The following is a 14,536-nucleotide window of genomic DNA, read 5'->3' as shown; positions in this document are numbered from 1 at the left end:
AAAGAAGCTATGGACCATTACTACTGCAAAACAATTCAAAACTAATTGACTGACCTTATGGCAAGGAAGGTGCTTGATAACATACTGGATGTGGCTCGGCAAAGCGAAGTAGTATGCAGTAATAATGGACTGCACTCCCAACATTAGTTACAGTGAAAAAATATCTTTTATGGTAAGATTTGTTGACAGTGAGGATGGCTGCATCCAAGCAAAGGAACACTATTTCCGGTCTGTAGGTGACACTACTAGAAAAAGCCTTACAGAACGGTTTAAGAAGGTTTTCAATGAGAATAAAATAAAGCTTCAGGACTGCCACGGCCAAGGCAACGACAACGGTGCAAACATGAAGGGAGGAAACAGTGGCATCTAAGCAAGGATCCTTTCGCTGAATCCAAGAGCTTTCTTCGTGCCTTGTGGCTGCCATTCCCTCAACCTGGTTGTGTCAGATCCAGCATAATCTTCTTTAGATTCAGTATCTCTTCAGAGTACTGGAAAGGACATACATCCTGTTTTCACGTAACAACTATCAGGTAGAAGATCCTCATGGACAATGAGCCACACTGACAGTGTAAGGCTAGTGAAGTACCAAGCGACTGAGGTTTACAACACCCTGATTGAACAGGGGCAGTCAAGTAAAGCTGAGGCCAGAATCTGACACAAGGCGCAAAGCCTAGCAAACCAGATCACAGACTTCAAATTTCTGGTCTCAATTGTCGTTTGGCAAGAAATCCTGTTCCAAGTAAATGTTGTAAGCCAGGCATTAAAAACTCAGTCGATGGGCATCACAAGCGCTACTACCTTGATGAGAAGCTGCCTTGATTTCACTGTAGACTGCAGAGACATCAGATTTGAAGATGCCATCTTGTTGCCAAAGAAATGGCGGAAAACTTAGGAATTGAGCCTGTCTTCAAGGAAACTCATATTCATCAGAAGACGAGGCAATTTGGTTACCAGGGCAGAAATAAGGTGATGGGAAGCTCGGAAGACAAATTCAGGAGGGAGGCTTTTTGCTCGCTTGCTGACACTGCTTGAGTGTCTATCGAAGAAATTTTTGGATAGAAAGCACCATAAAAGACCTTATTTTTTTGGTATGACCTTAGTAAGCTGTCGGACAGGAAAACGCTCCTGAATAATTTACAGATCTTCACCGTACATTGACACATGGGAAATGATTGGACATCAATGATAAGGACCTCTATGTTGAATTGGACAACAACCGTCACATTTTGCCACACGGGATGCACTCTCCACTCCAAGTTCTTCAATTCATTCATGATGCAGAGCTGAAGGACATTTTTCCTAATGTGTGGACAGCTTTGAGGATTCTGCTCATGCTGTCGGGCACAGTCATAGCTTTTCAAAGCTCAGGCTCATCAAAACACATCTTCAATCGACGATGGCCAATGAGAGACTGACACTGCTTGCTATTTTATCACTTGAAAATGCCTTTGACCAGTGTTTGGATCTCTCTGACGCTGTGCTTCAGTTCACGAGGGCAAAGGCGAGAAAAGCGACCTTTGGAACTGAAGGACTAGACATGAATTCTTGCACGCATGCACTGGCACAGAATTCCCCCAAGGAGTAGAACTTCTGAGGCAGACAGTACACTCAGTTAATTGAGGGAAGAAATATCTATTTGTTAAGTGTTCAGTGTGCTTAAGAAAACACAAGCAGTGAACACTTCCTGCCAACTCATGGAGCAGCAACAGAAGAGGGAGGGAATTGGATCTAAACACTTCTGAGATGGATGACTGCCATGATATTATGGCTGCGAAGGGGTCTGGGAATAATTTAGGATACACACTGAAAAGGTGAAATAGGGAGAACTCAAGTAGTTCTTGTTCAGAGTTTAAATATTCGTAAACTTAAAAAACAATGGTGGTATGGTGAAACTACTTTAGCTTAGTACTTGTTCCACATCTCAAAATATGCCATATTTCGCATCTCTTAATTTGAATTAGCTAAAACTAAAAGTAAATCCCCCTTTCCTCTTAAATATGGCCTTCATTTTTAATCAAAATAGATATTTTACTCTTTTTAAATTCTTACTTTGCTCAAGTCCCCCAAATGCACTTTTACATGTTTAACTTTTTAGACTTCCCTGGTCTAAGGATTAATTTTTATTTTAGATCATGAAACTAGGAAACATGGCATTTCTTGTTAGTTACTGCAAACACCTCAGTTTCATCTACATTCTTGCACAATTTTCCATTATTTTATTATTAAGTAGTATATTTAATTAATTTTATTTTTACATGTAAATCTTTTAATGACAATTTGGTTTCAGGAGGGAGTTCAACTGTTTGCCAGAAGCTGGGAATGGGTGGCAGGAGATGGATCACCTGATTACCACCCTCTCTGTTCATTCCCTCTGGGGCACCTGACATTGGCCACTGTCAGAAGACAGGATACTGGGCTAGATGGACCTTTGGTCTGAACCTGTATGGCCATTCTTGTGTTCTTAACCCTGGGCATAACCCCAAATTCCTTGTGCACACAAAAGTCTCACTGAAGTCAGGATTCAAGATAGCTTGAATTTGAGGTCTGACTGGGTCCTATCCAGCTAGACCCCAGTCCAGCTCAGTAGTAATGTATGTTGTCATAAATATAAAGGGAAGGGTAAACACCTTTAAAACCCCTCCTGGCCAGAGGAAAAATCATTTCACCTGTAAAGGGTTAAGAAGCTAGGATAACCTCGCTGGCACCTGACCAAAATGACCAATGAGGAGACAAGATACTTTCAAAGCTGGGGGGGGGGGGGGAGGGGGGGTCGCGACAAAGGTTCTGGGTCTGTCTATGTGATGCTTTTGCTGGGGACAGAACAGGAATGGAGTCTTGGAATTTAGTAAGTAATCTAGCTAGATATGCGTTAGATTATGATTTCTTTAAATGGCTGAGAAAATAAGCTGTGCTGAATGAAATGGATATTCCTGTCTGTGTCTTTTTGTAACTTAAGGTTTTGCCTAGAGGGATTCTCTATGTTTTGAATCTAATTACTCTAAGGTATTTACCATCCTGATTTTACAGAGGTGATTCTTTTTATTTTTTCTTCTATTAAAATCCTTCTTTTCAGAAACTGAATGCTTTTTTCATTCTTCTTAAGATCCAAGGGTTTGGGTCTGTGGTCACCTATGCAAATTGGTAAGGATTTTTATCAAACCTTCCCCAGGAAGGGGGGTGCAAGGTTTTGGTGAGGATTTTGGGGGGAAAGACGTTTCCAAACAACCCTTTCCCAATAATAAACCCGGTTAGACGTTTGGTGATGGCAGCGAATGTCCAAGGGAAAAAGGTAAAATAGTTTGTACCTTGGGGAAGTTTTATCCTAAGCTGGTAAAAGTAAGCTTAGGAGGTTTTCATGCAGGTCCCCACATCTGTACCCTAGATTTCAGAGTGGGGAATGAACCTTGACATGGTGGCAGAGCAGTGGGATTAACCTGAAATCATTTTGAGATCAATTTGAGATTTTTTGAACCAGAAACACAGATTTTAAAAAGGGAATATTTGTTTCCTTTGGGCTGCTGGAAAGCAGGTTTCCAACTGGAAGCAGTTGGAGTTTTTTTCTCTGCTTTGGGGCCAGAGCAGAGACAAAAGGAAATTGTCTTTTGTGAGCTGGAGTTTTCTCTACCTAAAGGCAGGGTAGTTAACCTCCTGCAGGGAAATTCACAAGTCTTCACAGACCTGAAGTTTTTTGCTTTGTTTTTTTCTTCTTCTCCTAAGAGCAACTAGAGGGGTTTTCTGCCTATTTGCCTGGAGACAGAGGTGTTAGGTTTTTTTTTTTTAGGATTTCTCTGTAGGCTGATAATCACTATCAGAGAACATAGGTATCTGGACAGCACAGCAAAATTTTACAAGCCAAGTTTTTTTGTTTTCTTTCTAACTCTCGGGTGTAAAGTTAGTTAAAAACAGAGAGGTTAGGATGACAGACTCCACGGTTCAACACAAGCTGGGATTAGCCAGATTTGAGGCTGAGGAAAAACAAAAGGAATATGAAAGACAGATAGAACTCATGCAGATGGAGATGGATGCACATGCAGCCAGGGAAAAAGAAATGGAGGCTGCCCACAGGAGGGCAATGGAGGCAAGGGACAAAGAAATGGAGGAGAAGGAAAAAGAGAGGAAGCATGCACTGGAGATGGAGAAGGCAAAGGCTCAGCAGAATATACCAACAAACCCTAGCAATACTTCTCCAGGTACCACTTCCCATCCCAGAAAGTTCCCCACCTACAAGGCAAGTGCTGATACCAAGGCCTTCTTAGAAAACTTCGAAAGGGCCTGCCTTGGGTACAGCATCTCTACAGACCAATACATGGTAGAGCTGAGGCTGCAGCTCAGTGGAACCTTAGCTGAGGTGGCAGCTGAAATGCCTAAGGAACAAATGAAACAGTATGAACTGTTTAAAACCAAGGCGAGAGTCAGAATGGGGCTAACATCCGAACATTCCTGTCGGCGGTTCAGAGCCCTAAGGTGGAAACCAGATGTGTCATTTACCCGACATGCCTACTACATTGTGAAACATTGGGATGCCTGGATATCAGGAGCAAGTGTTAAATCTCCAGCGGATTTGCCCTTCCTAATGCAAATGGAACAGTTCTTAGAGGGTGTTCCTGAGGAAATAGAAAGATACATCCTAGATGGGAAGCCCAAAACTGTAATCGAGGTGGGGGAGATTGGAGCCAAATGGGTGGAGGTAGCAGAGAAGAAAAAAACTGGTCGCAGTTGGAATGGATACCAGAAGAGACAACGAGCCAGGGCATGTAAAGGCCAACTGCCCCAAGAACCCCAACAGATTACAGTTCATTGCACCGGAATCACCCCAGAAGTCCTCAGGCCCAGATACCTCCTAGATACCCTCAGAGTGGAGGGAAACTGAGTGTGAGCGGGGAGAAGGTCACCGCATGGAGGGACACCGGAGCACAAGACTGTTAAGTGATGAATCTTGTAGAGCTGTTCCCCTCCATAGGGGAGGGAGGAAAGCTCTTGCCTATTCCGTTTTACTGTGGTAACAAGAATTTCCTTAGAAGCTTCTGAGATGGGCAGTGTTGTGAAAACTGGGCCTACAAATTTATCCTAATTGCAAGATCAACTGTGAAAAGTTCATAAAGCATCACAATAAGCTATAGAAAATATTGATGAGAAAAGGTGCAAGAGGGAGACAGACTGAATTAATTCAAACAAAAAGACCTACTGATGTAATTCAAGGATTGTGTTAAGATCATGTCTGGTAAACAAGAAAAGTGTGGGACTGGAAATCGATGAACCAAAACTGGTGTAACAAAAAACAAGTCTAATCAGTGGACAAAATGGGACTATTCTGACCATTGCTCCCTTTTGGGTGCGGGGAGGGGGATCCTAAAAAATGCCTTTGAGAGGAAAAGCAGGCTACCACAAAGATGGCTGCCACCCTCACAGTCTCCTGGGATCCTGGACCTTCTTCATGCTAATCCTGAGAGATGTCCTAACCAGACTGGGCTAGAGAGATGGAGCCAGATGACACTGCCACCTCTGCCATGTCCATCTAGGATAAGACACCTCCAACTCTCTCCAGTGCATCCTTTTCCTTTCCCACCTTATTTCTTCTCTTCTTTTACCTTCTGTCTAGTAAGTATTTGGCTTAGCCATCCAAGACTGTATATTTTTAACACTGCTGTAAGCCTGTGACCAGAAAGGCAGCTAAAAATGCCCTAAACAGCCTGATGCTGGCACAAGTTTGCCAGGTCTTGGAGTGATAAGATAGTGCGTTGTGCCTATATTTTTCCATCAGCAAAGTTGCAAGTTAGAGTGAACACCAGAGACAGAAAATGAAGTGTATCTTTGTTGTTCTTCTTCCCCTTTTGTCTGTGTCTTGTTTTTCTTGTAGGAAATGGGATCGAAATTTAACAGCAACAGTGACAGATCCAGCCCATCTCTACTAACTTCTTCTCTTTTCCTTCATAAGTACAATCATTACCCTCTTTAATGCCATCTAAAAGTCTGTCAGACAAGGGAAGGGGGTTCTTTTTAAAATCTTTCTTCAGCTAAAGGGAACAAGGGATGTTAAAATGAATGCCTTACTTAACTTTACATTTCAAATACTTTAACTGTATTTCCTTCTTTCTCTGTATCTTTAATAAAAGGCTAACAGGATTTTTAATAGCGTGCTTGCCATGGTACTTAAGCAGATTAACACCTTTAACTCTTTAGGCCCTTTATTCCATATACATTAATACAACAGCATGTTAAGTGTTCAGCCATCCAACTAGCTAGAGGAGTAGGACTCTCCTAAATGGCTCTTGTTAAAAGATCTGCATTTCTTGTGTGAAGCCTCACCCAGCTATTCAGAATTAAATGAGCTCTCTCAGCTGTCTCATCAGAGGAACTTACTATCACTGGGGAAGAAAAAAAATGGATGACAATCAAAATTCGCTCCTCTGTTAATACCCCTGGCACCAAGTTCATGATTCCCATCCATATGACTAAGCTCTATAAACACCTATTGTTAAAGGCTAAACTTTGGTCTTTGTTCCCTTAAGTCAGCTCAGCAGTGGATTTCTGTTCTTGTAAATCCTCCCTGCACACTGAAGGGAAATACGAATGCCAGAAACCTTCCGAACACTAAAGTAGATGGGGCTCTTAAGCTTGCAGCTGGCTGACTTACTATTTCTATTTGCTCTCTGCAGCAGAGCCCCTAGTTGAGTGGGTTGGTGTAATTTTTCAGCTTTTCTAAATGCAGATCCATTTGACAGGTGTCCACCAGTTTAACCTCCCACTACTTTCATGTTGAAGCTCCACAACTGCTGCTCCTTTCAACCTTGATATCTTTAATGTAGCAAGGAGAACCCTCATGTCATCCTGGATTGGAGAGGATTTCTCCAATAAATTGAAGCTTGACATATCTGTTCAGGGAACCGTGTCAAGCGTTGGAAGACCTTACTAAGAGAAGTGCTCTCTGCCATCCTGTAAACAGAAGCCCAAAACTTTGTCATCTCTTCACCATCAGCCCACTAAGAACTTTTGATACAAGGAATAGTTATCAATTTCAGTTATTGCTACCTTTGTTGAAAGCAACTAGACAGCAATTAGACGTTTTAATTTATTGTCCTATTACAAAATTGTTTATAGCAAAGGTATTTGTTTATTTCCCATTAATTTGTACAACTTCATGCGTGTAAGAAGTTTTGATCAGTTTAATTTAGAACTCTGGAAAGAGCACTGAAAATACTTAAAGGATGCAGGCTCTTGTCTTCTTAGCATCAATAGATACCGTATAATTTAGTACAGCGGATTTGTGACTCTCTCAATGGTTCATCAGTTTCTTGTCCATCAAGCATACCCCAACAAGGTTCAGTGCAGTAATAGTCTCATCAAGTAACTTTCAAAATGTCTTCTTTTCATACGATATCCCTTAGGAATTGCTTTTGAAGACTTGTGTTGTGGCCTATAATTTTAGGGTCTTTAAAAATTCTGCCACATGTATTAAAAGCCTTGTTTAACCATAGTGGAAAGAAGGCATCTATAGGTTAAACTGACCTTTCAAACATCTTCTGTACTTTTAGTAATTTTACATAACTGATTCAAAGGAATGTGCACAATGAGTTTTGTCTGAACAGTTTATATGGGAGTGTCAAAACTCCCAGTGAGATTACAGAATTGTTATAGCAACAGACCAAAATGGTTTTAAAATGAAAAAGAAAGCATGTATGTATGTATGTATATGAACCACTGATTACTTATTTTAGCTGGCTATTTTTGATAGGATGGGTGCACCACCATCATGACTCATCACCCTATGCCTGGATCGAGTACCAGATAAGAAGCCACCACAAGAATTCTAAGCAACCTCTGGGATGCAAGCTTTAAGGTTACTGCTATCCACTTCCTCTAGTGTCATTTTATTCCTATTCTATTTTCTCCATCGATCCTTTTTTGGTCTTCTATCTAATTTTAACTTAGACCATCTTTGGAATTTACTACACTTCATGACACCATAACCAGCATGATATTTTAAGACAGTATAAGCAGCATGGCTCTAGCACAGGGTCAGGCAAACTTTTTGGCCTGAGGGCCACATCAAGTTTCCAAAATTGTATGGAGGACTGGTTAGGGGAGGCTGTGTCTCCCCAGACAGCCAGGCCCCTGCCTCCTATCTGACCCCCCCTCCCCCGCTTCTTGCCCCCAATGGCTCCCCCAGGACTCCTGCCCCATCCAACCCCCTGGGACTCCTACCCCATCCACCACCCTCTGTTCCCTGTCCCGTGACCACCCCCAGACCTCCCACCCCTGACTGCCCCTTGCTGCCCCATCCAACACCGCCTCTCATTCCTGACTTGCCCCCCGGAACCCTTGCCCCATCCAACCCCTCTGTTCCCCACCCTCTGACTGCCCCGACCCCTATCCACACCCCCGCCCCCGACCACCACCCCCAACTCCCCTGCCTTCTGTCCAACCTCCCCTGCTCCCTGCCCCCTTACCGTGCTGCCTGGAACACCAGTGGCTGGCAGTGCTACAGCCACGCCGCCCAGAGCACCAGGTCAGGCCGCGGCTCTGCAACTGCACTGCCCGGCCGCCCAGAGCATTGCGCTGGTGGCGCGCTGAGGCTGCAGGGGAGGAGGAAACAGCAGGGGAGGGGCTGGGGGGCTAGCCTCCCGGGCCAGGAACTCAGGGGCCCAGCAGGAGGGTCCCCTGGCCGGATGTGGCCTGTAGTTTGTCCACCTCTGCTCTAGCATGAAGGAGGACTAGTGATGGGAAGAGACTAAAGTATGGTAGCCAAATGTCACAGGGCTAGTCAAGTGCCATCTTTTGGACACTCACCAGATTGCTGTGACAGGACCTACCTCACTGGGCCTCATGTGCTTTAAGTCTCAGGAGTCTGAAAAAAGTCCAGGCACTGCCCCAGGTTTGGGGTTTATAGACAAACCCTCAGGATGCAGATCCCCTGTGTAGAACCCCATCCTGAGAGCTGAGACCTCACTGTCCAACTGCCTAGTCTCTGTTACAAATGATGACCCCTCAGACTCTCACACAGCTTCAGCACACTTTCTACAGAACTCCAGCTGTGTGTGTGTTTTCTAGGTCCACAGATTAACTCTCCAAGGGCACATGATAAATGTAACTGGCAGACTTTTCACAGGATTTTAAGCCACCACTGCTCTCTTCAATGGCATGAGAAATGCACAGACATATAAAAAAAATAAACCATACATGCATTTCCATGCTTCAGTAACCTCACCACCCCAGAACATTAAAGCTGGGATCAGACCCCTCTGGGGCCTTCCTTCTGCTGCAGCCCATGGCTTGTCTTCTCAATCATGCAGCTTCTCCCTCCAGGTCAGCTTGCTTTCTCTGAGCTTGGTTGGTCACACAGCTAAAATGCCCCCTTAGTTACAAATGCATGTCATTCGCTTCCCTTCCGGCCCAAAGCTTCCTCCGAGTCCCTCAGATTTATATATTCCACTACTTGTTTCCTCTGGCTACCACTGGTAGTTCTCCAGAACTGGTAGTTCTCCAAACCCCAGCCTCCAACAGACAAGTGGCTTCCCCCAAATTCAGCCAACCTTCTTAACATATCACTTGACCAACCGAAGTGCAGTCATTAAGGTCAACTAATCTGGGAGAGATATGCTTACAGGTTTGTCAGCAATGGTGGATATACAGAGGCATTCCATGGTACAGCAATTTTTATATGAAAAACTTCACAATACGAACCAGCATTCATCATTAAGGCTACGATTTTGTCATGGATATTTTCAATAAAAGTCATGGACAGTTCACAGGCAATGAACAAAAATTCACGGAAGCCGTGACCTGTCCCTGACTTTTACTAAAAACATCCCTGACAAAACGGGGAGGGAGGAGATTCCAGCACGCTGCCCTGCTGCATGCAGTGGCAGGGAGCTGCGGCCCCTTGCCCCTGCCAGCAGAGGCAGATGGGGAACTCCGGGGGCTTCCTGCCACCCACATGGGCTGGGACTCTGGTGTATCCCCTGCAGGTGGAAGCAGCTAGGGAGCTCCAGGGTATTTCCCCACTGCCCACGGGCGCTGGGAGCTGTGGGGGATACCCCGCTGCCCTGTAGGGCTGGGAGCTGGGAAGGGCCGACTGGGAGCTGCAGGAGATCCCCCACTACCCGTGGGGGCTGGGGAGCTCGGGGGAATCCCCCTCTACCATGGCGGCCAGACTGCTGCAGGGCCCCAATGTCATGGAGGTCGCAGAAAGTCACAGAATCCGTGACTTCCACAACATCTGTGACCTACTTGTAGCCTTATTCATAAATTGTACAGACAGATTTCCCCAATCACCACAAGATGTCATCCTAGATCATGGGGAAAAGCCAAGGTTTATAGGCTAAAGTGCACCAATTCGTGAGTCATCTATGTACCATAACTTGCCTGGAGTACACAAGTGAAACCACCATCAGTGAAACAAGTTTTCACTTTTCTATCCTCCTCCCCCCAACCTGGTATGCATTTCTCATGTTTGTCGTAAAAGCAGAACTGATTAAGCCAAAAACAGTAAACTAATTCTTTCCCCCCAAAGCCAACTTCTGGTACCAGCCAGAGACTTTTTAACTAACATCCCCCTGAGGTACTTTACTGAATATAAAAATAAGAGGAACTTTTCCAAAATTGATAGCCATTTCACTCTTGAATTCCAAGTGTTTTTAATGTTTTTTTCTTTGCAGCTTTGCATAATTTAAAATGATTACTCTGGTGTGACTGCTGCAATAAAGGCAGATAAGAATTTTTACACAAAACGCTGAACCACAAAGTTAGTTGTTCTAGTTTCAAAACTAGGGATTCTAATAACATCCTTAAACCCCATATACTTTCATCACTACAGACTAGCCTATACATTTCCATCCCTTACAAAGAGGTAATAGCTGGACTTCTATACCTTGAAAAACACACTTAAATTTTACTCTTACCTGAGCATCCTACTGCAACAGCCTCTCAAATCAGTTAATGGTGCTTTTGGCAATGGATGTTCCATAGCTTTATGAACAGAACAGAGTCAGGCACTAATCATAACACAAGAGTTGCTGCTGAGTGATACTGCAATTTGAGATTGTGTTCAATAATTTATCTTCAAGTATGGATATTATCCTCAGATTTAAGCAACGGTGTATATCTTTGGTTCTTAGTAAAACTTTACCATTACTACTAGTAGCGATCACCACAAAGCCAACAATTATTCTGCAAAACAGATTTTGGAGCCATTAGTACTTGTGAGTTTTCAAGGCTAGATCACTGTTCTTTATTCTCAGGAGCTACTGCATGCCTATTTAGGATGCAGCTGACTCTAAATGCAGCCTCTCATCTTTACAGGCACATGCCTTTTTTAGCATATTACTCCTGTTTTAAGACTTTAATTACTCCCTGGCAGCTCATATACGATGCAAGTTTTTGCTTCCATTCAAGAGCCTTAATATATGTTGCAGTTTATGAGGCCAATGTTCATAACAAATTATTGTCAGAAGAAGTTAGGGCATATTGCAACTCTACCAGTCACTGCCTAATGCAACTAGAGATGCGCCATCGAGTCCTTCAAGGCAAGGCTAAAGAGATGTTTGCTGTAGCTTACAAGTGCTGGAAATGGCCCATCTTGATGATCACTTTAGATAAGCTATTACCAGCAGGAGAGTGGGGTGGGAGGAGGTATTGTTTCATGGTGTCTGTGTATATAATAATGTCTTCTGCAATTTCCACAGTATGCATCCGATGAAGTGAGCTGTAGCTCACGAAAGCTCATGCTCAAATAAATTGGTTAGTCTCTAAGGTGCCACAAGTACTCCTTTTCTTTTTGCGAATACAGACTAACACGGCTATTACTCTGAAACTACATAAGTGCTCAACTTAATTAGTTAATTGTACAATTTTGAATTACAAAATCCAAATTAAAAGAATTCTACAAATATAAAAATGAGGTCTTGTGTAGACATATTGAAGGATGGAATGTTTATGATAGCCTTAGTGTTAATAATATAATCTTGTTCTGTTCTGAAATTGCTCTCAGGGAAACCTTATAAGGCAGTGAATACAGAACTAGGAACATAAATTATTTCAAGTGTATAGTTGAAGAGGAAAATTGTAATTGTGATTAATAATTAGTTAAATTAGTTGTCAACTCTCAAGACAGGAAAAGTTTGGCAAGGCTTCCTAGGAATTCTGCCAAACAGGATTATAAACTGGAGCCTAAGTATAGCTCTACTTCTTTTAGAAATGCATCAAATATTTTTAGTATCAATAAGTTATAAAGGTTAATAATTTCACAATATGGTCTTTTTAGGTGTTATTTAATAAACTATAGAAACTAGATCACTGTACATATGTTTTGCTGACTGCTTTCTATTGATAATAAAAGCACAAATATATTTGCTCTTCAGAATTTATTCTGAAGCATTTATTATGCTTAAATAATAGTGTCAGAAGACAGAAACAGTATCTTGGATAGTTTAGGTTCAGTGAGATTGGTACTCCCAAAGCCAAAAAACTCAAGTCTTGCTAGTGCAGTTTGATACATCAATTCTGAATGTTTCCCTCAATCACAGGGCTGACACTCAAAACACCAAACTGCACTATGCATTTTGGTGCTGATGAATAAGGCTAAGATTTAGTCACGGAATCCGTGACTTCCAAAGACCACCGTGACTTCAGCCAGTGGCTGGGAGCTGCAGGGTCCCGTCGCCTCCTGCAGCGGCAGGGAGCTGTGCCCGCTGCTTGAGGCAGCAGCCCCCAAGCTCCAAGCCGCCATGGGCAGCGGAGGTACCTGGCAGCTCCCTGAAAGCCGTGGCGGCAGCAGCAGGGGGACCCCGGCAGCTCCCCGCCAGCCATGGCAGCAGCAGGGGGATCCCTGGCAGCTCCCAGGCCACCAGGCCAAGTGGAGGGGACCCTGGAGCTCTGAGCCCCCATGGGTGGTGGGGGCCCTGGAGCTGGGAAACGGGAATGGTCATGTGAGTGAAAGGCCCATGGGACATAGCAGGGCATAAAGAACCACAGAAAACACCAGGCCCACTCTGGTACACAGGCCACTGCATTTTGATTTGACCACACTGGTGCAGAATCAGATCCTTTTATGATCATGAAAATAGCAGAAAACTTGAGTTGATTGAGACCTGCTGAAAGGAGGAGCTATCCTGGACACCAAAGCCTAGCAACATGAAGGGGATTGAGCTTCTTGGTGACAGTGTAACAAAGAACAGCAGTTTATTTTTTCCAGATTGGGAGGCTCCGCAGACAAACAGTATCACACACATCTAGCTTAATAAACTATACTCAGAACTTTTCCATTAGAGAAAATTTTGTTATAAGTATAATATGGAAGCCTAGAATGTTAATCAACAGGAGTGATTTTCAATAGCAATGGTTTGCATTCAATTGCCAACATCAAGACATTAACAGTACAATTCATTGTTCACTAATAATGACTTTTTACATCAGTGCCCAAATATAAACAAACCCAGAAAGTAACAAACTGCTGCACCAATTAAAATTTGTGCAAGACACTGTGAATCCGCATTATAATCAAAATAATTCCCAATGGACTAACAAAATTAATATATCATCAGTAATGGAGTCAAATAAATTACCGGTGTGGCTGCCAAAAAAAGGACTATACTATTAGCCAGAAGTCTTAGACGTCTACAAACAAATGCTTGACGAAATTAAGGTTTTTTAGAACACACACAAGCACTAATGTTTAATTAAAATATCAACTCTCTTGGAGGGAATATAGATCAAGTTAATCAGGATCTATGTAATCATTTGAGAAGGATTTCCTCTAAAATAAAAGCACCCTTCTGAGACATAATTTTTAAGAGTGCAAGAGAAAAGGCTGCCAAAGAATAAAAACAAAACCCCTTAAGTATAGCTAAATTAGTGTCAGAAGTTAGACCAGAGATACAAACCTACTTCAATCTCTTTTACCTAATAGGAGAAAACTGTTATTCTGAACCAAATATTTCTACAATCTTACTAAATTCCACTATGCTTCCTTGCCGATCTTGAAATCCATCCATTTTCAAGTTCTTATTTTACCCTTATCTATGGGAATAAATCCTAACTAAACTTTGTTAATATTGTTTAAATGTTTCAGCCTTAAATGTTCAGCCTGTAGCAGAGATGGTTTGCTTGAGAGTTTTGAAACTACTTTTGGATAAGGGCATTGTCATGCCATTGTTCTATAGTCAATTTTTGGATAAGGGCATTGTCATGCCATTGTTCTATGGGGGAGGGGTGTTGTGTTGGAGAGGAGTGTTTCACTTGGTCAAAAAGAGATTAAAGATGTACTCTTCAAATAACTACTTTTAATGTTGATAGCTAAGTTTGTACTTTTTGCACAATACTAAATGTATTTAAGCATTCTTTCAACATTATTTTGTTTTTAAAATACTGTTTTCTCAATTTTTAATGAAAATTTTTGATCACTCATCAAAAATGTATGCTTTTGTGTGTCTCAAAACCAACCCCCCCAGGTATTGCTGTTCTGATGCAAGATAGGCGCTCTCTCTCTCAAGGAGCCCGTGTCCATTGGGGGGGGTGGGGGTGGGGGGGGAGACCTACAGAC

General features: G+C 42.8%; 1 protein-coding gene across 13 annotated transcripts in view; it reads right to left on the bottom strand.

Moving 5' to 3' along the window:
* Positions 1 to 14,536, bottom strand: part of CERT1 (ceramide transporter 1) — a 156,552-nt gene that overhangs the window by 87,518 nt on the left and 54,498 nt on the right. The window lies entirely within an intron of this gene.

Source organism: Chelonia mydas, chromosome 5, assembly GCF_015237465.2.
Source record: "Chelonia mydas isolate rCheMyd1 chromosome 5, rCheMyd1.pri.v2, whole genome shotgun sequence".
In the NCBI taxonomy this organism is placed as follows: Eukaryota; Metazoa; Chordata; order Testudines; family Cheloniidae; genus Chelonia; species Chelonia mydas.
This window is presented reverse-complemented; position numbering and strand designations above follow the sequence as displayed.